Genomic DNA, 26,849 nt, shown 5'->3' on the forward strand with positions numbered 1-26,849 from the left:
ACAGTGCTAAAGACATGACAGACAGCACTCTACTAGTAAGAAAAGGAAGTCAACTACTAAAGCATGAACATTGGATATGGACATCATCTAATTGTGTCGAGCAACTGAATATCCAAAGCAATATTCCATATTTGGAATAAAATAATGAATCATAGCAAGATCAGAATATAGCAATGTGGTCTGCATACAAAAATTATTTTTGTATAATCTGCTTATGATAAATAGAGAAGATGATGGCAAGGTACCAAAGTTTCTTGCTTATTCCCACTTCTGCATTGCATGCCCAGAGATCCTAGTTTACAAAGTCAAAGTGGAAAAAATTTCAGAATTGACTTCTAACAATTGTTACCATTTTTATCCTTATCTATTTATACTTTAATCATGTACAGTGGTCAGGACTGGTACCTGACTGTGCTGGGAGTTTTATGATCTATAAGATGACACACTTTTTGTTCCAAGAACCCTGTTGTCCCGTGGCTAGAATAGGCACTGAAAATTTTCAATAATCACTCTATCTTTTTAATTTTGTGGAAGATTTTTGATCCTCAGTAAACTCTGTTGTGTTTTGAATGATAATAAAGTACCTTTATGTATGTGTATATATGTGTGGATATATATATGTGGATATATTTTTAATTTGCATGTTTATTATCTTGGTTCACCTGTGTGTTGTCAAAATAGTTTCCTGACCTGTTGGGCTGTTGGAGTCCAGAAGAGGGCCAAGAACCAAGAAGATGCTCAGAGGGCTGGAACAGCTCTCCTATGAAGACAGGCTGAGAGAGTTGGTGTTGCTCCGCCTGGAGAAGTAAAGGCTTTGGGGAGCCCTTGGAGCTTCTTCCAGCACCCAAAGAGGTTCAGCTCACTAAAGGGAGAGGGGCTTTTCACAAGGGCGTCAAGTGACAGGACAAGAGGTAATGGCTTCAAACTGAAGTCTGAGGGTGGTGAGGCCCTGGCACATGTTGCCCAGAGAAGCTGTGGATGCCCCACAGCTGAAAATGTTTGAGGCCAGGTTGGATGAGGTCTTGTGCACCCTGCTCTTGTGGAAGGTGTCCCTGCCCATGGAAGGGGGGTTTGAATGAGGTGATCTGCAAGGTCCCTTGCAACCCAAACCATTCTGTGATTCTGATTCCTTGCCATTGGCACCTATTTCGTGGGTAGGCTGAGGAATTATTTTGCTCTTTCTTCAGTCACTGAGATGATGAGGCTGAACAGAGAAAGTCATCACTTTGGTGGAGGTTTAGTTACAAATTATGTAGGAAACTTTAAAAGCATTTGGCATTTATACCCGTCTGCTGTAATACTGAATAATAATACTATTCATTCTCATGAAGAGGATAAATGCTTCAATAATGCTTAATGTTCAGTTTACAGTCATTATTCTGGAATGGGAATAACACAGAAATACAATTATGAATCTGCTGTGCCTGATGACAGTTTTAATTCCATTAATAGTGAACTTGGCCATGGTGAGGATTTCTTATTCTTACTTCTTTTTCTGCAGTCATATCTATACACAGTGCACTTGACTCAATTTAAGTTATGAGCAATGCATTATTCATATTGCTAACACTGCTCCGGAACTTCAGTTGCAGACTTAATTTCATGGTTAGTGATTTCGTTGTGAGAACAGTAAGGACAAATGGAAAAAAGAATGCTTTCAGTTTGTTTGGATTTGAAGAGCATTGTAAAATATAAAACAGTGAAACTTAGCAAAGCCAGAGCTGCAAGTAGAAGTTGCTCTTTCACTGTCTGCAAAGTTTTTATGTTTGATCATTTATGGATTTAGTGCAGGAAAGACAGATTATACCATCAAACTAAAGAGATGCCACTAAATTATTATTAATTTTAATGAGTGCTCAGTATTTGTGCTTCATAAAATCCATAAACTTCATAAAATAGAGGATATGATCTCAAAAGATCATATATTAATACCCTATCTTCTGTCACTCAATCCCAAACCTCACTCCCAAGTGCAAAATAACTGAATTTAGCTGACACTAACTTTTCTTAATGACACTTTTGATCTAACTGCCAGGAACTATCTTCTCTTCTTGCCTAATAAAATAAGCACAGCCTTTGAAATATTTTAAGGTAAAACTTTTAGTAGAGCAACCTGTACTCACTGTGCCAAGTCTTGCACACAAACCCACTATTAGCCAACCGAAACCAACTACAGATACCTTACAAAGAAGTAAATGCATAGATTTTAAATGCACAATTAAAAATAAATTTGAGGATATAGACCAATTAGATACAGTTATGGCAGGATAATGACATTTTATAAATCTATTTTGATAGATTATTTTTAGAAAACTGCAATAATTGCAATGCATCGATACATTTTTAACAATGCTGGTCTTAGTTTAAAACATGGAAAAATTTTCATAACTAATGACAATGGATTGTGTAGCTATTTAGTTAAGAAAGAAAAAGCTGTCAATGGCCTTTGTGGAGTTTGTATGGTAGAGAGGAGGAAATAATGAAAAAACATCTGCAGTAGAAAACTGATATATCATGAAGAGGTCTGGTTTACATTTATGATTTAAAGGATATTTCCCTGTGTCACATCAAACTATGTAAAAAGAATTTATTTTAGGGAATGTAGGGATTAGGATTATTCAAAAAACATCTAATTAGGGAATTGTATAGGAGGGTATCAGCCTCCTCTTTCATGATTTGCATTTTGGTTTTTCAGTTACTTTCCTCAGCACATTTCAGAATATCTCCACCTTCAGAGGGTTCTCAGCTGCATTAGCCTTTGACTCGTGTCTTCAGAATGTGTAATTCATCATTCTGTGTGTATATCTCTATCTAATCTATTTTTCTTAGCTTTTCTTATCCACCATACTCAGTTTTACAGGTAAGATGACACAATAGGGTGATATCAGGGTGATGTGTACAAGGCAGACCTTAGGAGTGAGGAAAAAAGGGAAAAGAAGGCCCATCTCCAGGCTGTGTACATGAATACCCACTGCCAAAGAAAAAGTCAGGAAGAACTAGAGCTCTGCTTGTGGTCACCAAACTGCATCACCCCTCCAGTTAGTTACTGTGGTGGGACAGCTCACGTGGCTGAAAGGTTGTTGTGGAGGGATACACAACATTCAGAACAAAGAGAATTGTCACCATAGGATGAGGGAGTACATGAAGCCTTCTTTAAACAACTCAGGAAGTCTCTGTACCCAGACCCTATTTCTTTTGGAGAACTTTCTTCTGTCTGTAATCTGCTGGAAGGGCAACATGTACATGGTCATGTGTAGGTACTATACCAAAGAGGGATGGCACATAGCTGCATCTGCTATTCACTTAACAAGACAGGACTAGTTGGTTTGTAATAATCATTGATACCCTTGGTTATAGGCACCATGAAATAGGAGTTCAAGATCCTGAGGAAGGAGAACAGATTTAAGATTATTCTGAAAAATGGTAAATGGGACACCATGAGATGGAGCTTCAAAGAGGAACATGGCTCAGAATAAATTTGCAGATCCTTAATGACAGTATCCTCCAAGTACAGGAATGGTCCCCCCCATATACAGAAAAACAAGGACATGTAGCAGGACATCAGCTGTCCAAACAGAAAACTCATGAAGGAGCTATAGGAGGCAAAAAGGAGACAAAACTCAAACAGAAACGAGAGTAGTCCTTGCCATTACATTCATAATAAAAGACTGAACAAGGAAAATGTTCATAAAATGGGTAAAAAAAAGGGTTAATTAATCAAGTCCAAGGAAGTGGACTAAGCTGCCTGTAAGCTGATAATGAATGCATGGGTCTGCCCTGACCTGACCTGTTTAGCATCTTTGCCTTGCCAGGGAGCATGGAGTGTGTGGTCACTGAGTTTGCAAATGACACCAGACTGAGCAGACCCAGAGCAGAGCTGCTATCCAGAAACACTGAGACAATTGGAGGAATGAGCCAACAGGAACCTTCTGAAACTCAGAAAGGAAAAATGCCGAGTCCTGCACCTGGAAATAAATGAACTGCATCAGTATAGGCAGTTCACTGGCTCGCTTAGGTGCATCTATCTCTGCAGGACTTGAGGGGCTGGCATGACATGAGCTGGTAGTCTGCTCTGGCAGCAAGGGAGACAATGTTCTGAGCTGCATCCCCACAAACACAGACAGTAGATCAAGGAAAGGAGAATAGGTCCTTGGCATTGTGAGCCTTCATTGAAATATTAAGTGCAATATGGAAAAGATGAAATCTGTCCTTGGAGGTTTTGAATTCCTGTCTGAGTAAAGTACCAAATAACATGAATGGATCTTAAAGCTGAGCTTCTGAATAGAAACTTGGACTAGAGACCTCCTGAGGTCCCTTGCAGCTTAATTATCCTTTCTTTCTATGATTAAGAGGGAGAGAAAAAGAAGAGTTGGAAAGACAAAGGAATGGGTTCAGATCAGAAGAAATATGCCCTCATTTCATGATTCCGTCTCTTAACCTCTGCATCCTAAAAGAAAAAGTTCAGAAGGCTTTACCCAGCTAGTTGAACACACAAGACAATCTCCTTGCAAATAGCTACCAACCTGAAACACCTCAGTCATGGTGAGGTCCCAAGAGCACAGGGAAGTTCTGCCACAATTGCCAAACTACCAGAAGGGAAAAGGGTTAGAAGATTTCCACCCAAGGAAAGTGTGAACAGTCATTTGGAAAATACTTTTCCTCAGAAATGTGCATATTAACACCTTGATGAAACTAAATATGTCTTTCCTATAAAGAAAATGTGAGAGATTACAAAATGCAATTTATTTTTAACGTACTGTTTTATTTTGATCTTAAGGCTATCCCTGGGATTATCCTGTCTAACAGTTTTCTCTTAGTTTGTCTCTTTCAATTTTGCTGAATAACTAACATTAACCCAGAGGCGTCTGGCATAATTCTACCAAATATAGCTTACTGATGGGGTGGGAGAAAGAGATGCAGCCTGTTATTATATCTCAGACATTCAGGAGACAAATTTTCATGTTTATGTAGCCCTTGAAAGTAAACAGTGAGAGGAATGAATAAGCAACATCTCAATTTTTTACAGAGGTAAATGTTTCCTAAGATTAGCAGCTCTGCTATTACCTCAGCCATATATATCAGACGATGAACTACTCCTTGTTTAAAAATGTATTTTCTAGAGCCTAGGTTCAAGGATATAAAATGAAATAGAAAAAGAATATCAGAAGGTAATGCTTTGCCAGCCACTTGATGTTATGAACAGTATAGTTTCTTGTAAGTCACCTGGGTATTTATAGCAATTTCCCCAGTGAGAAGGGCTATTGATAAATGCTACTATTAAAACCTTACAATAACTGTAATAGTATCTTTCATTTTTAATAGTGTCTTTGATCCTAAAGGGGCAGCTCGTTTACTGCCTGTTTTCCAATTAAGAAGAGCATTCACATTTCATGGCCTTCATCCTATTCATCCTGGTTACTGGAGAAGGAATTAACCTGTAGCTCTGGAAAACCTAAAACTATTTTCCATTTCTATATTCACTCTTCACTGCAGGGTCTCTGCAGGCTCTCCACACAGAGTGCTGTAGGCTGACTCTGTTTATCTCCTGCCATTGATATGATATGACATGGTATTATGTCTCCTAATGTTTGCATTATATTAGATCCTCTTATATTAAGATCTCCAGACAAGTAATCATATTCCATTGTACTCTATGCTGTGTAGAGATTTATCAGAAAAGGCAGTCCCCAGCCCAGAGAGTCTGCAGTCTAAACCAGGGCAAAAGGAAACAGACATTTGATCCAGTGAGGGCCTCAGACATGCGAGTAGACTGTAAACAATTTACCAAATTTATTTGGGAAGACTTGTGGAAGAATAGGGAACAAACAATTTCTGGGCTTAATTCTGCTTTCACACACAATTAATTTGGAAAATTCAGTTCTGTACTTGGGTCATAAACAACAGAAACTAAAGCATTGGGCTAGATTCCTCAAATGTCAGGATCATCTGAAGTTTATAAATGTTTAGCTTTAGGGAAGATTATTCTAGATTATAGCAATAAATTTAGTCAAATAATTTTGTTAATGCAAAGATTTTTTTCTCTGAGCTGAATCTTCTCTCTGGATAATATTTTTTTTTTCCAGGCTGAAGTCTATCTAGAATATATAAATTTTTTTGGGGGAATAGAACTTCAAATTAAGTAAAAGGTATTTTTTTGACCTTTTTTAGGTTGTTCGGTAGAGTTTTTTGAAAAGTATGAACAAGGACTTGCACAGCCTTCTGCAGACCACGTCAAGCATTATTGCATCCCCCACACAGAGTAGATGGTCCTTTTAGAAATGTCTCAGCTTCCCCTCCTGCAGCACCAGGGAGATGTGGTAGGTTACAGAGGGACAGAAACAGGAACACCCCTTTAGACTTCACCCCAAGAAAAACCCCTGAGTTTTTCCTTGAAATCAGCCTTATGACCCTTAAAGCCTGAAAAAAGGCAAAAATATTTTGGCCATAGGCTAGGATCAGATCCCTATATAGATTAAATGTCCAGCAGCTTGACTGCTCACCCAGATATAGCCCACAGTACATTGACTTCTCCTTAGAAATCGTTTAGACAGACTTGGACTTCCTGCAGCATTCTGGTGTTGGGCTGGAAGAGGAATATTAAAAAGAAGAGACTTAAACTGAAACTAACAGTTTCTAAATCAATTTCAAATTTTAATGAGTTTCTGATACTGAATTTCAACATGGCTATCACTATTAATTCAAAACTCTTCCCAGTGGTGCATGTCAAGGTGATACACCTCTCAGTTGTGTTCAGGAAAAAAAAAAGGTTATGTTGACCATTTTTTTTTCCTGTTGTCTTGGCCTTTCAATTACCAAGTTATACCCTCTCAAATATTAAGGAGAAATATGAGCGTGTCTATATGTATATATTGACACTGTAGTGGACTTTCTTTTAATACTTGCTCCATCCAAATAAAAACAACCTTAAGCCTTAAGAATTCTTTAATTCTTTGAAAGTGGAGGGATTTATAAATCCACAGTTGGAACAAGAATTGCAAACCTTAAAAGAGAGATTATGTTTCCAAAGCATGAGGACAAGTATGACCTTCACGTAAAACTATGTGTTTTAGCCTTGGGTAAAAGTGGTACATGAGGGGATTATTTATGTTTAGGTGTGTAAATAAATAGTAAGCCTTTGGACACCCGACTTACATTTCCAGCAGCGCCTGCCAGCAGTCTTTTATTTCTATTACGGTTTCAGGATGTTAACACCACAGGAACAGAGCTGAATTAGATGTTGAAAATGCAGAAGTGTCTGTAGCACCTCTCACCTTCACAACTTCACATTTGAAAATGTTCTAGACTTAAATATAATGACAGTCCCATGACACTGGTTTGTTCCTCCAGAACAAACTCTATGTAAATGTAGCAGAATTGGGTCCCTGGTATTTTATCTATCTGATAATGAAATGATTTTAATCCTGTATTGATCATGACAAAAGATTGAAAATACTTCTAGGGAAATTGATTGCATTTGTACAAATACTTTTCTTTGTTTTATTTGGCTGCAGAAGGAATAGAACTGTGTCGGTTGTACAATGATACACTTGGTAGATTTTGTAGAGGTAAAATATTTCTGAAATAATTGGAGATGTAAAGAAAATAAATAAAAAGAAAGCCATGCTCTTTAAACATTTTATTTGTCCAAAACTCTTCACTTTCTGAAGTATTGTTCCATTACTTCAAAAATGGAATAACAACAAAAATCTCAGGTTATTAAGTCCTCTGAAATAAACATAACCAATCATAGGCCATCATCACTTCTGTATCTCCTTTGATTGATATTTCTTTATACATGGAATAAATAAACCTAGTCTGAGATATATATATATATATATATATATATATATATATATATATATATGTATGTATATATAAAATCTTTGTGCTTTGCCTGGAAGCTGCCTGCATGGTTGAAAGAGCTGTTCCTTTAGCAGGAGCTTCAGTCCTGTATTATATCCTCCACAGTACTCTCAGTTCAAGTTTAGGCAGAGTGCCATAAAAATTCCACCTTTATCTTCTATATGTGATAACAAACAAGCACTCAGATGCTTCGCTTTCCATCCTTTTGCATGATACTCCACTAATTCATCCAGCAATTAGGAATTTTATGCTTTCTTCAAACAAGGAATGCTTGAACCCATATCTGTCACATTAGTGAAGTGCTCAGGCCATGAAGTATTCTGGTTAACATGTTCTCCACCCTTTCACTTGAAGTGCATCCAAAAACTCTACCTTCATGGGCCAGATGGAGTATGGCCAAAAAAAAAACCTGACTCTAGCTTCTGGTTCAGACATTTGGTTAGAAAAGGAGAAAACCAGGGATGCCAGACACTCCTCCCTAATATGTATGCATATTATATAACTGTTAAAAGAGCCTTGGGAGCAGAGTAAAGAAACATAATGTCTATTATTAAACAACCTCCTGAGAAGATGGCTAAATATGTATTGTCTTTGTCTGCTTGTAGTAGCCTGAGAAATATAGATTCAACGAGTCTCCATCTGTGTTTTCTCAAGTCTATGGGTGAAATCATTGCAATGTTCATTGCCCTCCTCTTTCTTTTTAAATTAGCACTTGATTCCTGTTTAAGGGCTTTTGAACATGTTCCCATGCACTTCATTGCAAGGCAGATCATCACCTTGCAGCTATTGCACATTTCTGCAGCAGTTCTCTTGGGCTTCTTATTAAGGAAATGCAAGAACACTCATGCTTTATTCTGCCAACACCAAATATGATGGAATGCCAAAGGTTAGAATGAGATGTAGGAGAAGCAATTGTGTAAGAATTTTGTTGTTATCAGCATGCTCTCAGGTATTCACTGGGATAGAAGTGTTGCATACTGTTCAACAAGAAATTAAATATAATATTTACACTGAAAGACATCCTTAATAAACAATAAAGATTAAAAATTAATTATGAAATCAAGGTACAGAAGATTACCTGCCTCAGATAAAAAAAACCCAAAATAACAGATTTAGAGTCAGCAATACACTCCCATACTCTGGCACCAAGCTTAGTGCTCAGCATGACATGGATATAATATTTCTGCACCTGGATGTATCTTCTGTATGAGATACTAAAATTCCTGAAAGCCCTGCTTAGACAAAGTCTATCCTTTCATGCAATTAGGCGGGCTCTTAATGTTGTGCCTTGAGACCAGTGCTTCATAGCCCTTCTGGTTCCATTGATGTGCCTTTTAAAATGAGAAACACAAGCACTATTTAACCTAAAACAAGTTTGAGAGTTTAAACATAAAAATTGCTGAAAATTCCATTTCATGTGAGAATTTTGAGTGGCTGGTGGTAAACAAAATAACTGGTGGTTTCAATTTCTGATCTCTTTAGATCTTTAGAATGGACTTTCATAGAGATTATATGCATATATTTAGAATATATACTATATATATATATACATACATACATATATAGATGTGTGTATATGGATGTGTATTTACACATTGACACATTCTCTTCTTCATAACTGAAGAATATTCCCACTGAATAGCTTAGAATTTGACTCTGTTTGAGAATAACCTTCTGTATGGAAGAAGTTAAATCCTGTATTAAGTACAGAATATCTTGGACATCTTTCAGCTTTACTGTATAAGCAATTTATAATTCAAGATTCAGAAAATAGAAACAAAGAAGAGGAAGCTTACCAAACATGGCTCTTCTTGAGAAACACAGAGGAAAAATCTCCCTAATGTATTCCTAACATTGAAAGATGATGGAAATTATTGACCTTTCAGCAGTCAGGATTGTGGTTAGACTATATTGTACATGATATGATCTCTTAGTGGGACATCTTTTTGAGGGTCAGCTCCTCAAAGGAAAGGTTAATGTTTGCTGTCATGTACAAAAGAGCTGTGCAAAACTTCAGCCAACTGGAAACCGGTCAGCTGGAAGTTTAATTAGATTAATTTGGCTTAATTATGTATATTACTTAATAACAATTAAGCAGAGGCTAACTAATATACTTAAAATCTCAAAATTATTCTCAGCCTAAAGTATTCTATGCTATGTGTACATTTGAGTAGTCTCAGTTTCCATAGAATATATTAATATTACTACAGTTTCTGTAGACTATATTAATATTACTACATTATGCCAAAATTGTCTCCTCTAGCATGTGAAATATGATGTGTCAGCAGTTTGTTTCAGGTTTTGAACCAAAATGAATAGTTGCTATAGCAGTTGTTGCATCATGGCTCATTTGACATGTTCTCAGAACAATTATGGATGAGGTTTTAAACAATTTTGTCACCTGTGTAGTAAGAGCGGGGGAGGACATATTCCTGAAAACTTGACACATGGTTTGGAACCAAATTCTGGAATGACATGATTTTCTGTGTTGGTCTCAAACAGCACCGAGAAAAAAAAATCAGACATAAAGAAAGATTCAAAGGCATTTAAGGCATATAATTAACTTTTCTAAGCTGTTCATTACAGCTATGTGAAAATACAGCTCTTCTCCATTCCACAGTACATGTATGAGCTCTTCCTAGAAGATTGCTACATATAGATGCACGACTTTGAAACAACTGAGTGCAAACAAATGTACTGCAGCCTTGTGACATGCTCTTTATTTTGCTCTGCACCTTTAACTGGTGTCAGTTTTCTCTCTACACTAGACTTAGGTAGAACTTACTGGAAAAACTTTTGCATTTTTCCAAAAGATAGTTAGGACCAGGATCTTCACTAACACATGAATAAACTAACTAGCTGCTTTATCAAACTAGCAAGGGGATCTGGACGATAACATAAAATACAGTGCTGTACTCCTGCCATAAGCTTTTGCACTTTTTGTCTTCACTTTTCCCATGATTCTTAAATCTAAGTTTTATTGGTAGAAACCTGGCATTAACAACTTTAAATTTACATAGGCAACTATTCAAAAAAAAAGCTCCTCTACATGTATGGATACAGACAAGGCTTGACAGAGCTTTCTGTCAAGCATTTCCAAGGATTTTGGCACAAGTGGAGGCTAGTAAAGGAGATGAGGCTCTAAACTGAACTTCTGAGATGTACTTAAGGCTATCAAGGAGTTGAGGGACACTGGAGGACAAAACAAAACTTTGCAACTGAGGGGTATTTGTTCAATCCAAGCACTGTCAAAAACCTCACATATTCAACTATTTTTATTTCTATAATATATTCAGTTGACAAAATTCAAGTGAGAAGGCCTTTTCAATATTATTTCCATTTAAAATACCTATATTTTAAATATATATATTTATATTAAAATATCCATTAAATATATATATGTATATATTTTTTCCATTAAATTAAAATTTACTTGTTCTCTGGAAAAATGCATGATAATATAAATAAAATGCAACAGAATAGAGTGCAAGAACTAAAAGTGTCAAGCTGACTCAAGTAGATTAAATCCTTGTTTTCTAAACCTTTCAAATTCTTATTTGGTTGATTCATTCCTGTTCCTTGAAAAAAATTTCTTACAACATGACTATGAAACAGATCAATGTATTCAGGTCACAGAAAATAACAGAAAGAAAAAGACTGAATGTGATTTCCTGACTGAAACAGCTATTTCTCTACCACGCCTCCCTAGATATCTTGCCTTCAGCCCATCCTAATTCAATTAGGAATAGTATTAGAAATGTCTCAAATTACTTCAATTGCTGCAGCAAATGGGGAGGAAGATGATAAAAAAGTGCATACCTCTGACCTGTGTGGGTCTGCTCCAAAATAACTCAATTACATGTCATAAAAATAACTGTTACATATACTATTCTGTTGTGGTGATACCTACGTGGGAATAGATGCCATCATTTATAAAGTGCCTTTGACCTATTCACCTGGACCCAGATCAGTAATCCATCTGGCCTGGGACAATTTCTAACACTCCCAATCTGTCAACAGTTCCAAACAGCTGCCATTTCCAAAATAAAGCCAGCCTTTCAGACAAATGTCATCTCCTTTCCCTCAACATGTGGCATTATTCTTCTCTTTGCTCCTCCTTTCATAAATTTCACTGATGTGAAGGACAACAGTAACTGGTCCTTGAAAAGGTGACTGAAGATGTGGCAGATCCAGTAGCTGATAAACCATCTTAACCTGAAATGATAAAAGATTATTCACACTCATGCTCTGGAACTTGTGATTCTAAAGAAATATGGGCTTCATTTTTGCCTGAAAAAATTGAGTGAAATATTATACTGAAAAGGGTAAAAAGGACACATAAAATCTACTTTAGAATTTATTTTACTTGATATATTTGTTTACATGTTCATGAAAATTCTGTGGGATGACATTCTATCTTTATTATAACACTCAGAGAGTGGAAATGAAATTAATTTTATATGTGAAGGGAAGTGATGACAGGGGACTGTTTGAATGAGGAAGGGACAAGACACACCATTGGTCCCGTGTGCTCTAAATTCCCACCCATAAAATTACCGTAATTTTTAACACAGCCAGCAATTTTTGGGAATTGCCTCTTTGTAAACCAAAATCATCCATAGGTGTGGTGGAAAAGGAGAGTGTATGAAGTTGGACTTCCTTCACAGAGCAGATTTGTATGTATGAGACACTGCTTCCATCTGGTTGAGTTCAAGGCAAACTACATTTGCCTTGAAGTGGGAGAGAGCTCTTGCAGCTTCTAAAATTTTATAATTAGCTTTAGTACAGCTCTCTGCTGTCACTGCCAAACTGGTTTTCCATGTGGAACTAGTGAGTTCAAATCCTTCTGTGTCATGGTCGTCTGTGCAGCTTAAATGTGTGTCACAATGTCCACAACAATGGTGGACACCTCCTGTTTTCATATCTGCCTACAACATGCACTTACAGAGGATAAATATATGTACATTCAGTAGAGTAGCTTAAACTCCTATAAAAATTCAATAGCAAAAAATAAAAATTAGATTTTTTTCATTAAGCAGATTGTCTGGCATTTTCAACTTGAAGTAAACTTGTAAACCAGTTGTAGAGAGATAAAGTAGCACTTCTAAGAAGGGTGTTTAAGATATAATAAAAAGTATCATTATTTTCTCTACATTCCTAAGAAACATTATGCTGGCAACAAAGTGATGGTTGAAATTGTGGTTTCATTTGTATTTATTTTTCTGTTACTTTAATCATAATGAGTTCCCAATGAGTGCCAGTGATATTTTTACATAACACAGGAAACAGAGCTAGTTATAAAGGCAAATGCAGCAAAGGCTTAATCAGGTGTGTTTATTTGGTGGATTTTGCATCTGTGCCTCACAGAGCATCGTGCATGGAGCTCTTGTCAGAGCAAATTCTACCTATTTCTTCAATTAATTTAGAAGAATCTGCAAGTACTCAGCACTACTCGGCCAGTTTAATAAGAGCACAAGTCTTAGGAAGTGAAGAAAATTTCTTTAAAAAGGGAATTATATACAACTGGCCATTATGATGCAAATCAATAACATTGATGATAAAGACCCTGTAGCCCTGAACAGAAAATGCATAGTTTTGAACAGTCCTACAGAATTTAAAAGATAAGGCTGTGTTTGGTGGATGGCATGAAGAAACATTTGAAAAGAAACTATGCAAAATATATTTTATATCAAGTCCCCAAATATTTTATACTACTTTGATGGGGACTGTATCAAGTTTTTGTACAAGTAGGATGGTTTAACTAATTTAATCAGGTGTTTTCATGCCTAGAAGACACTATCCATTGTCTTTTTTTAAATACATTTCCCACTGAAGCAAACAAAGACTTCAAGACTTCCTGGGAAACAATCTTTTCTCTTGAAGATAAATTGGTGATATAATTTATTCCCCATCAAGTACTTTTCTAACTTTTGACTTTTTTAATAGAGCTGTTTAGAAAACCCACTCCATACAATGCATTTATTTTGTAAGTATGCACTTTATATCATTGTATTCATCTAACTAGTTGTGGATAAGAATGTTTTATAATTTCTCTGACCACTAGTGAATGGAGCATTACAAATCCTACTGTACTGTGTTAAAAAGAATTCATTATCAGTCAGGTACTTTGGTCCTGAGATGTCTCAGTTTCAGAAAGGTTTTATTTATGCTTAAAGCTTTGGCAGCTGGATAACCTGTCACTGAGTGGGAAATACATCAATTTATATGGAAGAGTGAAGCCAGAAATAGTGAAAATTTGTTACTGGTTCTTTATACAACTTCTTTGAAAAAATAAAACCTTTTGATGGAATCCTTTGATGGTAAATTTGATACTGTATCAGCCTCAGGAGAAATAAGCAAATTCCTTCTGGCTAAAATATCCCAGGGCTTCAAAAATATGGAAGGTAATATTGCTGCTTATATGATGTGATAAAGTGGGTAGGAGTTGTTTTTTTTTCAAGCAACTGCACTGAAATTTCATGGGCAGTGATGTTTGTTCAAAATTTGAAAAGAAATTTATGTCCAAGTGTTCAATGATGCATACCAATATGTGACTGAATTTTGAGAATCGAACGGTACCCAAGGATACTCCTGATACTTTATTCTACTTTTAATTACAGAGCTGAGACTATGTGGGTTACTAAGGGACTGGCCATTGGAATTTCTAATGTGTAATAATCCTACATTTTCCCTGCCCCCCAAAAAAGGTAGGGTGTAAAATGAATAAACTGTAAGGTATGGCAGCAGCAGCCCAAATGGTCTGAAAGAAGGATTAGGGTCAAAATGTAAATTTATCTTGGAAGCTTCTTAGGTGACAAGAATAAAGAGCTGAAAAAAACCAGTAATCTGACACAATTTTTACACCTCTCTAAAAATGTCAGCACAGTCACTGTGGATTCAGGGTGAAAACTTCATAATACCACAAAACCAAGACCGCCTACCTGACCACCCATTTTAACCTCTGGATAGAACTGATGCATGATAGATAGACACTAACTGTGGAAATATTTCACTGGGGGCAGAAAAGTAAGGTTTTCCATGGGGCTTATTGTTTTTACAAAGTATATTGGCTCTGTAAATAGTTCTGGTTAAAGTAAAAGCAGAGGATGCTCTGCAGCTATTTATCCCTGTGCTGTAACCTGGGAGGCTGCTGGCTGGGCTCACGGTGCTCCCATGTATGCCGCACAAAAAAAAAAAAAAAATTCAAGGTGCACAGTACCTCAGATACACAGTCCCCATGTAAGAAAAGGCTCCTAAGGGCAAGGCAGCTTGCTGAGCTCCCCACTCACTTCAGCCTCTGGAGATGAGGTTGTACCTTGGAACACAGTTTGGACAAAGGCAGTTTGGGTTTTGGTGATGCTGCCCATAGGCAGGTTAAAGGGATGCCAGCACCTTGGAAGTCAGCAAACCCAAATCTGCAGTCAGCCAGAACCATTATCTGGAAGATTTTGACACAGGGCCCCTTTTACTTGAAGCATGGATAAGATTATGAAGAGGACATGATTTTTAACCACAACAGAACTGCCCTGTTTGACACCCCACAAAGTGATGATACTGTAAAAGTTCTTTGGGGCCTTTATGGAAAAGAGGTCTTTGTTTGAGCTCTTTTCTATGATTAGTTACTGCTTCATTTTTTTTTTAACATCCTCTTTTTTTCTAACATCCCTCTCACAATTCTGTGCAGTTTATAAACCAGAGTTTATTTTCTGTTAGCACAGCATTACCTCAATGCCGTGTGAAAACTCAAGGCTTTATGAATTAGAGGTGCAAACAGAAAGCCTATTTAGAATTTACCATGGCTCACATTGTCTAATCTTTTTTTTTTCCTTGGTGTTAGATCTACTGAAACATCTGTAAGTCTGCCCTGCTAAATAAAAGCGCCTGACTTTTAGAATGAAAGCAGCTCTTGTAGATTCTGTGTTCACAACATGTCATATGGTACAGCTTGGGCAGGATATTTTTGAAGTTAAATAGTGTTTAGAGAAGTTCCAAAACAAAAATCAATCCAAGAAAAAAATTCCAAATAGAAGATTTCTGGTTTGCAAAATGTTGAAGTGTTGTCAGCCCTGCTTCTTTTTGAGTAAGGCTGATCTATAAAAACTGGCTTTGTCTGTACAGCTGTAACAAAGGGTTTATTTAATTTTCTTTTTCAGATGGAATAATTACTTTTGTACAGACATGGAGGTATGGTGTTGCCTTATTTAAAGAACAACCAATCCAATTTGGGAAGGATAAATATTTGTGCGGTAACTTGTAGGTGCACAAGGGCTCACACCCCAATCCCCTTTTCCATGGAGGAAAATTCCCTGAGCCCTGGATTACACACTGAAATACCTCTAGTTCCAAGCAGGCTACTTGAACATGTAACTACAACCTTGTTCCAGGTGTGCCACATGTCAGCACAGGCTTTAGAAAGCCAAAAGTCTTCAGAGAGAATACTTTGATCTGTCTACTCCTTAAGTACAACACCAAGCTAAACTAAAAGCAAATATCCCAGTTTAGCATGTTTAATCTACTTGGGAATGTGGTATTCCCTAAGAGCAGATGTACAGCTTTTTTCTTCTGTCCTTCTCTCATAATTTTACTCTTTTTTTTTTTTTTTTTTTTTTTTTTTTACTGAATGCTGCATGTTTTAGTATTTGAAGCTACAGGCTCCCAAATGGTCTTCTGATTAACCTCTTGTATAAGTACAGGACAAACTATTTGTGTCCAAATTCCCCAGTCAGACCACAACTCACACAGACTTCTTGTCTCTCCTCTAGTGGGGATCTTGGGAGTTTCCATTTGTCTGAGGAAGAGTTGTTTATCATGCATGTGACTCTGGTTCTGCTTCACCTGAGTCTCATGACTGTTTTTAGGCTGTAACGATCATCTCATTTTTCCTTAAAATGGGAAAGCAAATTTATAGATTCTGTAATTGCAGAAAAATTTTGTAAGTGCAGAATGCTCCTCTAAAATGCTGAATCCAGAAGTTAAATAAAATATTTTTCTCCTCTTTTTGTTTCAGGTTCTTGCCTTTTTTTAGTCAGTATCATCCTTTGGGGTTGTTTTTTTTTTTTTTTTTTTTTTTTTCAGAGAAAGTGGAGGCACGAGAACTAACTCACACTTTTAGTAATTTATTTTTTATTTGTTGAAGTTGACATTGATCTTTTGCTCACTTTCTGACTATAAGGATTAAGCTAATCTCATTAAAACAAATTGGCAACTAGTCTCCAAACAGCACCAACTACCAACTCCTTCACAAAAGCAATTTAAGATCTGTATGCCATGATCTATCTGAACCAAAGATAGATCCAAGGGAACTCTTTCCTTGTAGTGCTTATGGCAGTCCTAAAAAAAGGTTGGGATAAGACCCTAAGAGGAGACACAGCCTGACTGACAGTCTTGGTAGCATTCAGGGGATCAGAGGAATTTGCAGTGCATGTGTCAAACCAAGAATTTGCCTCAGTATTCTGAGAGGGGTGTAGAAGGCTTCCTTTTCCCCCCTTACATGTGTCCAGCAGTCTGAAGGTAAGGGTTCAATGCTGGACAACCAAGGCTTTTCTTGCTTAATTGTTAGTTCCTTGCTGGTATAATTTTAGATGTGAGTAATTGTTTTTTCCCCCCTCTTATTATTTTTTTTTCTTTCTTGCATCAGATGGAAACAAAATATCAGAAGTATGGGAATATTGGAGCAAGTGGAAAGAGTGAAAACAACTGTTTTCCTGGAATATGATATTACACCATGGGGGGTCAGAAACAGATGAAGCCAAACAATGACAGAAGAGAGTGCCTTTAAACATTTTTTCTTGTTCTATTTTCAACCATACAATATTCAAAGCTACTAATTTTACCATAAAAATAATTATTTTTCTTCTGGATAACTAGATTAAGATTTAATCTACTTGTGAATGACTGGTTTTTCTTTATTTTTTCTATTTATTTTTAAAATTTTTGTGCTGTCAGTATATTTAGTGCCCATTTTAGTATGGCTCGTGTTGCTCAAGAGTGGTTGCAACAGACTGTGTTTTGTACACCCAAGAAACTACTGCTTGTAGCTATCAGGAACAACTGAGAAGAACTGAGAAGGGAAATTGCTGGTCTGTATTTAACCATATTATTTTGAAAAACACATTTCAAGAAAGAGTAATTTATACAGTTTACTAAGAACAAGAAATTCTACAATTAAAAAGGCTTCAAATAAGATAAGTCTTTCTGAGAGAACCCACTGGAAATTTTCATTTGAGTTCACCCAAGAAAAATAATTGAATATGTCAGATTCTTGAATTTCAAGTTCAAGATATTTCTTTAGCAAAAGGTTTTTTTTTTTTTTTTTAACAAGGTTCCATTTTTTAAGTCACAGATTTGTTTACTGAAGAGAAGAATTGCTTATGAGTATCACAAATAAGTTATGTTTTTTGAATGGAGGAAAAAGGCATAAATATGTCTGAAATGCAGACATACAAAACTAGTTTAGTTTTGTATGAAGTGTTAGCTTTAAGAATTACTTCTGGTTAAATGCAAGAACTAATAAAATAGGCCTTCTCACATGTTTGAAGTTAAATATATGATCAAGTGTTCTGCTGGATCTGACAGGCTGTGCTCTTCAGTAGATACAGAAGAGCATTTAAAACTTTTTTTTTGGTAAAACATAGTGAACTGAAGCATTTCACAAATTCATTTATGCTTTATCTTATTGTTAATGCAAAACTCCTGAATATTGACCAGGTAAAAGCTTTGGTGGGTATTTTGGTTGGTTTTTGGGGGTTTGTTTCTTTTCTTTTTTTTTTTTTTTTTTTTTTTTTTTTTTTGGGGTGAGGAGGATGGAGGAAACAGTTTTTCATTTAGAAATCTTCATTTGTAATTCTCACATACAAAAATGCAATACTTGAAGATTTAGCACTTTGGATGACAGGAAGTTTTTGACTAACTTTGTCAGACATGAAATTATATTTTCCAGACTATTTGATTCCTACAATTGTTTAGGCAACCCAAAATGGCTTTCATGCTTCAATTTTACAGAGCAGTCAGGAAATTTGTTGTTTTCCTTTGTCCAACATTCCTCTGTATCTGGAAAGTCTCCTTTTGAGTATTAGGAACTTGATGCTATTTCACGCATATATAAAATGCTATTTTATATATATTAAAAATTATTTAACATTTTTTGATCTTTTTCAGGTAGTTCAAAGCTTGAGAACACACGGTTTTTCTCTCACAAATAAACTTCAGTTGACTCACCTTCTCCAACTTCAGTATGGCATTGAAATAAACGTTACACAAAAGGATTACATTTTATGTGTGCTACCCCTCTACCAGTACAGTGAAGGAGGCAATAAGTGCTGCTCTGAACTGCAGAGTAGTAACGAAATTTAACATTAACAAATTTTTCCCTCAAAACATGAGCCCATGAGCAACAATACTGAATTCATATTATGTTTTTCATAGACAATGTTTTTTTCCTTTCAGGCTGTTTGCACCTGGCAAGTTACCCCAGTTGCCAGCCCATGAAAGTCACAGTCAAGCTATGACAGAGCAGGTGTTTTATTTTGGCTGAGAAGAGCAAATTTCCAGCTGGACAACAAACTGTAGCCCTTTATATATGCTGGAAGATGTCGCATAACAATTAAAAAAAAAAAAAAGTTACCAAAATTTTGTCTTGGTACCCACAAACTACAGCAGCTCCTTTTGTTGACTGTAGTACTCTATGGACTGAGACAAAAACACATGCAGTAACTCCCCTCATATTTTTGAGATCTAAATAAGAAATTACCTGGGATGAAAATGGTTCATGCAAAAATACTGTCACGTGCTGTCACACAGCTTATTGTCCTGTGTGTAACAATACAGGCACCACCAGATCACCTAAACTGAAATCCAGTGATCTTGATTTTCTCCATTATACAAATCAGCTACTTTCAACTTCTGTGTTAGATTTGTGTCTTTTATTTTATACAGGGCTTGGTAGAACATGCTGAACCCTCCTGCTTTATCTCTACTCAGTCTCCTGTGATTTGTGAGACCTCTTAAGCCCTTTCCGTCTTTTCCACACACTGTGCCGTTTACTATGTGTAAGCTACTAATCTTACATTTTTTACACTTACAAAGCTGCGAATTCTCAGTCTCATTCCTCTTTCCATAAACCTGTATCTGCTGATCCTTACTAGTCTCAGGAGAGCATCCTGCTTCCAGAAATTCTTCTTTTTACCTAAAAAAAAAGGACCTAAAACCAGAAGAGATTCTTTGAGAACTTCCCCTTCCTCTCTACCCAGTGGTGAGGCTGGGGCATACTTCCCCACTGCACTAAGGGGAACTGACTGTGTACTTCTCCTTCCAGCCTTCCCCTCTTCCTGGTGCACTGGTTGCCTGCTCTAATGGCAGAAGATAAGTGGTAGCAAAGTTAAACAGTGGTTTTATGCCATTATTTTCATCCATTATTGTTTTGCTGAGAATTCTTCCATGGTCTCTTCCTCAAAATACACTTTTTTTTGTGACATTCCCATCAAACCACAGGAGAACCACTAAAAAGGGTCAGAAAGAAGGAAACTTCCCCAACCCCATCATAAGGCCCTGACAAAAGCCAGAAATTGGAGAGAGAAATCAGAGGAATGAAGGTGCTGATTGCCAGCTCCAAACCCTCAGTTCACCTGCTTGCCACTTGGTGCTTGTATAAGTGGTTTTTCCATCTGTAGCCTATGTGCAGTCTAACTCAATAGCAGATTCTTTGGTGCAGGAACCTCATTTGCAACTGGGATTTGAAAAACAATAATTCTGTAAAACCACTTTCTTGCTCAGTGGGACCTGAAACAAACACTGTGATTTTTATAGAAGCCCGAATATGTATCTTCTGGAAATCATACTCTAAGAATCCATAATTTTTAGTCTCCCTGTCACTCGGGCAAGCTTCTGAATAGGTTGTGGACTGTCTTCCAGGAGAAATTTTTAAAACACATTTGAAGCAACGACTTGCTAGGAATGTTCTGGATATAAACAATTCCACTGGTAGTTTTCACAGCAAGGCTTCTTTTTTCTCTAAGAGTATTGCAAGAACTCCCTCAAAAATCCTTTTCTCAATTTCTTTACTATTTTTCACATTTTACAGAATGACTCCAAATCATAAAAATTTCATAAATAGCAATTCAAAAACTAGAAAACATCATAACCGGAGGCTAAAAGGAATTTTGGAAATTATGATGTCACTCACAAGTCTGATGCTAATCATGTGCAGTAACAAATGAACATCTGAGAAGAAAACAAAGTGATGGATGAGTATCTAATAAGAGATACAAAAAAAAAAAAAGCTTTAACAGTAACAACAAACCAAAAAAACCCCCCAACCACTCCTGTTCCCCCTCAAAAAAGAGGAAGCAGAGCTAAAACAATCTCTATTTGAACTTCTGTTCCACAACAAGTCTCAGTGGAGCCTTTGGGACTGCGGTCCCCCTATTTCAGTCAGTTATGTGTTTCACGAAAAATTTAGAACTGAAGATTCATGGAATTATTGAATGTTTTTAGCACACTGGCTTTTGTTCTTGTATTTGTGCTTTTGCCCAGCACCTCAGCACTTGGATCAACCCTTTGGGACTTGGAAAACCTGGGTTTTTTTCTCCCTTTGTCCAACAGAATTCTGGCTCAAAAATCTCTCTGCAAAAGTTTCTGGAGGATGCCATGGGGAAATCTGGGATCAGAGGAGCCTCTAAATATTTCTGTGGAAACTGTTCCATTTTGAATGAAATAATGAAATACTTGCTGAACTGTTGCCCTTGAGGTTAGAGAACTTGCCTGGAAGGGGAGAAATGGATATTTTGGACTGCTCTGATTCATAGTTCAGTATTTTATGTTAAACCAAGCAGGGAAAAGACCTGTAGCATTTTCTTTCCAAGTAAGCCTTGCTTTAAAGTCCTATTCACACATTTTTTTGCTTGTTTTTTTAGTGACACCCAAACTTAGGTGAGGGGTATGAATGCAGTATAACTCTAGAGAAACCTGGAATTTTGTGCTCAGCATTTCCTGTTGCCTGGCTTTGGTGCCTCTCTAAGCACTGTGTCAGACTTTGCAAAGCTTATGTGCCTTGGCACCTATTCAGGTTTTGGTGAATTGGGATATTTGGAAGTTCCTTCTGTGCATTTAATTTCTAATTATTTTCTTATTCTTTATCAAATTCCTATTCAATGAGAAATAAATCCTTCTGCTAATTGTAGCAAGACATGGAAAGAATTTTGCTGTAACTCTGTATATCTATGGATTGAAATTGGTGTGATACCTTCTGCAGGACTCTTATCTGCATTCAATTCTTTCCCCTGTCAATGTTTGTCAGTCACATTGTTTGAGGCAATTCAAATTCAGGATGTATAAAATCCATTTACATTTTTTTCCTGGCATTTCTTGGTTACTGAAATAACCTCCATACTATCATCTTCAAGAATTTTTCCAGAGGCAAAGAATTTGGGTAGACTTCTTCTAGTAAAACTACAATTGCCTTTTTCTTTTTTTCCCCCAAAGGCAGGGAACGATTTATACTCTCAATGGGTTTGCAGTTAAAAAGCACTGAAGATTGCCTTTAATTTTTTTTTTATCCCCAAAGGTCTATAAAACGATGGGTTTATCATTGATATTAAAAAAAGAAATTTATTATATTGAAGTGGATGGCACTGCTAATATTAACACTGTTGTTTTAGATGCAGGTGTCATAATATGCAAAATCATTCAGCACTAGATATCCTCACTATCCAAAAGATACGTTGGCTGTAAGCCTCTACAAGTCTCTTCCTTCAAAAATTATTATTGTGGACAGGCAAAGGGACTATAGGTGTTTTCAAAATGTTAAATTTTTACCCATCTGACTCTGTAATGTCTCTGTAGAGTTATTTTGAATTTACTGCAAAAACCAAAGAGGACACAAGTATGAATTAAGACATTACTTCATTTAGCACCTCATGGGAATCTGATACTGAAGAACGTTAATTATCTAGGCTGAAAATAATAATTTAATATTTTTCATCCAGTATTACCTAGTTTATAGAGCTGCTTCCAGGCTGAGATGCTGCATTTAATTACAATGCAATAAGAAAGTACCTGCCATACAATAATTTTAATTGTCTTTCTCTGAAGCTTCCTTGCAGCTGCATAGAGCCAAACAGTTTGGGCAATTTGGGTATCTGGAAAGTTTCTGCTTACCAAGAGTTTTGGTTCCCCCTCAAAGAAGGGTAATAAATTTCTTGGGCGAAAACAGCAATTATTATATCATTGGTGTGGTTCCCATGGGGGGTACTTCTAGAATGCCACAAAACTGAAAAATAAAGAACTTTGACTGAGAATGAAAGTGATGACTCACAACATACTCTGTCCTGTTGCCTGTGTTACTCTGCTTGCAAAACATTTTTCAAAATTTCCAAAAGTAAACTAAATATTTAAGTGGTGTTCATAGTGTGAAAACAGTGAGCCAAATTACTTCCCATCTTGAGAGCAGGGAAACAAAGAAAAATGCAAAGGAGCAGGTCTAAGGACTCAAATATTCAAACCCTCTTTTTACTTTCCTGTTTCTCCAGTGATTCTTCCCATCACCACTAACTTGTGTTTTGCAGAGCTGTGGTCTTAGAACTGTGCATTGCCAGTAGAACTCAAAGGCTGATTTCCAGGGAAAGGGCTGGTCTTCATTTAACCTGGGAAAGAATACAATAACAGCTAGGATTTTAAAAACTCTTCTGGCTCAGTAAACTTTGTGACTCTGCTCTGAGCTGCTGATTACATGAGAAACGTACAACAAAGAAGAAAGGGGTGGTAGATGAGGATAGGTGGAAGACCCAGAAGAGGGTTATTCTGTGTGCAGTTCCTAACAAGCTAAAGCCAGCTGTATCTTCACCTATGTTCACCGGCATTGCAAAAGTATTCTTTCTGAACGGGAAAAGTTCATATGGACAAAAAACAAGAAAAACACAGTCTCTTATTACCTTAATGTATCTTTAAATTTCTAGCTGCTGCAGACGAAATGGCATGGCAGGTTTGGAAGTGAAAGTTCAATGCATTGAACTAAACAGTCACAGAAAAAAAGCATTTTCCAAAAACAGAAAAAAAGCCGAAGCATGTGACAAGAATATTCAACCACATCACTTTTTTTTCACATCATGTGTAAGTGAACACTGAATCTTGGCACAAACACAGCCAGCTGAGGGGAAAAGCTTTCACAGCTCTGCTCTAACCACCACCTTTTTTTTTTTTTTTGTAAGTTTGGGACATTTCTGTCTGCAAGCTGACCTATTCCCTAAGCATATATACATGTCACTTGAGGATTTAAGAGTCAGAGCCTTTAAGAGACTGTCCAGATCCCTCTTTTACAGTCCAAGAGACAACTCCAAGAGGCTGAAATACTACTGGGATTTGAAACTGTGTGCAAAAAGTTTCTATTTCTTCAGCTAATTAAAGTGCTTTGTTTCTATAATTTCATATGCATTAAAAATAAATGGATAGCAAGTAATGTCTTAAACTAACTTTCTGCTATACTCTTGGCATCATCTCCAAAACAGTCGTATGTCTTGATGACATTCCATTTATTTAACTGCTTTTCTCATTAAAAACACTGCCCTGGTGGTACTGATTGCTCAAAGTTTGACTCTAGACTATACAGATCTGCATGAAGAGATGAAAACCTGGGACAGAGCAGCAACCCTAGAGAGGGAGCTGCCCTGTTAGGAGCTTAATGGGTTGAGAAAAAACATGCATTGCCTGATGCACTTATTATCCAGGAAGTTACTCATCACTATTAGTGATTCTGAATGAAAATACCAAAATAACCCAAGAAACTGGGTCTTTCAACTAACAGTGGGTCCAGTGCTATTAAAATGGTCATGCATGAGTCTGTAAATTGGAGCATTTTTAAAATTAAATTAAATTAAAGACAAAGCCTGATGGAGTATTTTTCATTTGATTTTGTTTGATTTGTCAGGAAAGTAGATTTTATCAGTGCCCTGAATGGGTTTTTTACAGCACAGTACAGATCTGTACACCTTGAGGGTCTGAGTCCTTGGGGTTTTCCTCTTCACAAAGCTGGTTTGACCAAGTCTTTGTACTCTGCGGGCAGGCCCTTGAGCTAAGGAAGGGTGGAAAAAAAAAAGGTGTTATATGGTTTTCTTATGCTCCCAGTATGAGATAGTCATTAATGTTTTAAGTTCTCCCCTGCTTAAAACTTGGGTTTTGCCCTTGCAATGGAGATCTTGGGAACTAACAAAAGTCAGTTCCTTTGGCTCTAAAAAAGTCTTTCAAGGGACTTTTCCTGCTTGTGCCAAAGGGCAGTGAGAATGTGAAGGCCCTGTGGCACTCAGGAGCTCTCTGAAAGCCTGCAGTGGATGAAGAGCATGGAAAACCTGCAAGGATCAAGAGCTCCAAGCTGCACAGCTCTCAGGAGGGCCTCTAGGAGTGATTTTGGAGCACAATATAGACCCTGCCAAAATAGTCCAAGGATGGCTGCCAGTCGGAAGGGCCCCTCCAGGATGTGCATGCAAGGTTTATGTCTCTGAAAAGCCCTGTGTAATCTTAATTTCCAATCAGCACATGCTGGCACTGAGGCTCAGTGGACAAAGAGGTGCAGTCAGCCCCCTAGAGCACTCTGAGAATGCCAAAATGGCATCTCTACTCTGTGATTCTGCTGTATTTTGCAGGATGCACATCCCAAGGATGGTATGGTACTTTCAGCAGTGTGTTTCCATCACACACAACTGTGTGTCCTGTTTCTTGTGTTTGAACCTCAGGAGGATCTGCTGTGTTGCACAAGATGAGCTCTTAGGTGATACAAAGTCATGACTTCATGTATGCCCTGTGAAATCAATTGATGTTAATAGAAGGGAGTGCAAGGTGTTGCTCAAGAAATGGTTGCCTCATTTTCTGACTATTCTGTTGATGGACAGATTTTGTGGACTATTCTGTGCAAAGATCAGAGTTGAAATATGGTTCAGCAGGTTGTCATTTGGTCTCAGTGACCTGCAGACCAGGAAGACATGAGTAACACACAGAGATTGGGGCTGTTAAATAATACAAACACTCCAGTGATGTACCAGGTGCTTCCTGAAGGCTTCAGCTCTCAGATGAGACCCTCAGTTCTTTATCTGAGCTCTTGCATTTTGTAGATAAATGATCCCACTGCACTGTTGGGAAGAGCACAGGAACAACCCCAGGTTTCTAGCTAACATTCACTTTCTTAACACATCATATAACATGCAGGGCTGTTACTGACTGAAGCTTGGCTGTTAATGTTTGCCTACACAGTCACTGTACTCACCAGCACCTAATTCATCTGATCGTGGTCTGCAGGATTTTGAGAGAGACATTAAATAAAACTAAATTACATTTTTCCATTCTGTCTCACATATATCTCTATAAACATAAAGCAATCCTGTGCATGCAGTTTGAGCACAAGCTTTGATTCTCATTTGCTTTAAATGAGAATTTTTCACATCCTTAGAAGCAGTATCATTTCTGCTTTGACAGTTAATAACAACATATTCAAGGAGACTGAAAGTTTTACAAAAAAATCTGCAGCTAAAGTCACAGGTGCATTTCTCTTGCAGCACTTTCCTGAAGGAGTGTGTCTGTGTCTGTGTTGTGTGTAGAGCAAAGGCCACGTTAGCAGCAGAGCTTCCCATGCCAGTATTTCCACTTTTTGTTATCACCAGATGCAAAATTTATTTGTGCAAGCAGCAATTAATTGGCAGTGGTTTAATTTTTCTGAGGCATGTCATCTGATCTCTGCAGAATTCAATCTCACATTAGAACTGAATTATTTTAAGAGTTTGGAGAAACAGAAGACCTTGACAACAAGTATGAGCACAGGGAATCAGGTGTCCCTGTCCAAGTCACTTTCCTCTGCTGGTTGATTATGTATTTGCCAAAAATCAGATTTAGTTTTTATACATTATATGCATTATCCTTGCAGTAGCTGACAGAATCTTTGAATGCAAAAGCAAATGAAGAACTTCCTGTATTAAGTTCATGATTTCCTGAGAAAAATGAATATACAT

The 26,849-nt window shown here is 37.1% G+C and overlaps 2 long non-coding RNA genes across 2 annotated transcripts in view; one reads left to right on the top strand and one right to left on the bottom strand.

Annotated features, from left to right (window-relative positions):
• The window catches only part of LOC140683799 (uncharacterized), a 53,208-nt gene extending 45,576 nt beyond the window's left edge, over positions 1-7,632 (top strand). The window contains exon 3 of the long non-coding RNA XR_012055307.1: positions 682-7,632. This is a non-coding gene — a long non-coding RNA (uncharacterized lncRNA). The remainder of the gene's footprint in view (positions 1-681) is intronic.
• Positions 7,619-25,064, bottom strand: LOC121469792 (uncharacterized). Its single transcript, XR_005980005.2, has 3 exons — positions 23,790-25,064; positions 19,944-23,501; positions 7,619-12,078 (listed from the first exon to the last, which is right to left on the bottom strand). It is a non-coding gene; the product is annotated as an uncharacterized lncRNA (long non-coding RNA).
• Positions 25,065-26,849: the final 1,785 nt, after the last annotated feature.

The sequence above is a fragment of the Taeniopygia guttata genome, chromosome 3 (assembly GCF_048771995.1).
Source record: "Taeniopygia guttata chromosome 3, bTaeGut7.mat, whole genome shotgun sequence".
Classification (NCBI taxonomy): Eukaryota; Metazoa; Chordata; class Aves; order Passeriformes; family Estrildidae; genus Taeniopygia; species Taeniopygia guttata.